This window comes from Apium graveolens, chromosome 11 (assembly GCF_009905375.1).
Source record: "Apium graveolens cultivar Ventura chromosome 11, ASM990537v1, whole genome shotgun sequence".
NCBI lineage: Eukaryota > Viridiplantae > Streptophyta > Magnoliopsida > Apiales > Apiaceae > Apium > Apium graveolens.
In genome coordinates, this window is record NC_133657.1 from 28,880,595 (window position 1) to 28,882,167 (window position 1,573).

Here is a 1,573-nt window from a genome sequence, read left to right on the forward strand (position 1 = left end):
TAACCATGGGGCCAGCTTTCTCAATCCACATTTGATAGCAGGGCTCTATCTCCGGTCATATGTCTTGATGATCCACTGTCAAGAATCCACACTACCGGTTACACCTGTTTAATGCCCTGCACTACAAATGGATTAGACCTTCTTCGGAACCCAAACTTGGTTGGGCCCGGCATACTTGTAGAACTGTCCTTTGTCAGGCAAAACAACATTTTTAATTTTAATTGCCTCAACTTTCTCAATGACTGAACATTTGACCTTGTAAACAGCCTTAACAAATTTCTGTTTAAGCTTAGGCACAAATGTCTCCTTTCTAGCCTTAGAAGGACTGGCAGTCTTAGACCTATCATGCTTCTTGTTATTCACATGCTGACGAGGAGTAGTCTTATCATTAGACACATGCTTACCATTAAAATAAGCATACATCATATTAAAAGCACAAGACATACAATTAGAAACACCACATGCTTTATGAGAGTGATTAACAGCAGGCAATTTATGCATGGTAGACATGGCATTATTGTTATCCAACTCATGTGTGTCTGAGTTAGTCTCAGTTGCTTTCACAACTTTGACTGGAACTTTCGACTCACTTGACTTGGAAACAATCTTCTCATTAGCATGATCCTCAGCACGTATTTCTTCTTGAATAACAGAAGAGGTCGCATCAAATGGTTCAGCAATTGATGCTTTATAGAGGGGTTCATCAACACCCTTAAGCACATGTGGTACTTCCCTCCCTTTAGCACAGACATGAGGAGGGGAGTTTATGCCTAATTCTCCAATAGCAGCATTGTAATCATATCCTATTCCAGATGTTTGATTAACAGCTTGCTTACTGTAGAACTCTTTAGCCTTCGAACAAGAATTGAAGTAGGCTCTAACCTTAGTCTCAAGACCGGTGATCTTGTCTTTGAGAATAGTTTCGAGTTTTCTATAACAGTCAACTCTATTCTCTAGAAAAGATACCTGTTCTTTTAATTTGTCTTGATTAATATGCACAAGTCTTAATTCATTGACCTCTTTCTCAAGGTCTGTGATCTTTAAACTTAATAGTTCATTATCACGACGTGCACAATCTAAGTTACCTCTTAGATGATAAACCATTTCAGCATCAGAAAGTTTTACCTCTATTCTTGACGATGAAGCTTTTCCATCAATAGCCATAAGAGCAAGATTTCCTTCATCTTCATCTTCACTGTCAGTATCATCCCAGCTTCTTCCCTTTGCCAGATAAGCCCTTTCAGAGTTCTTTCTTACTTGCTTTGGCTTCCTACATTCTGTGGCAAAGTGTCCCAACTCATTGCAGTTATAGCATCTAATGGTGCTTCGATCAACCATCCCTGTTTTGTACCCACCACTGCTGGTGTTAGAGGATGAAGATCCACCTTTCTGGAATTTGTTGTAGTTGGACTTGTACTTAAGCTTGGGATTCCTCCTGAATCTGACATGGGAGAATCTCTTGACAATTTGGGCCATTGATTCATCTTCCAATTGCTCCAGCTCTTCCAAGGAATAAAAATCATCACTTGATTGATTTGTAGTAGGAGGATCATATTCTGCTACTAACTCATTT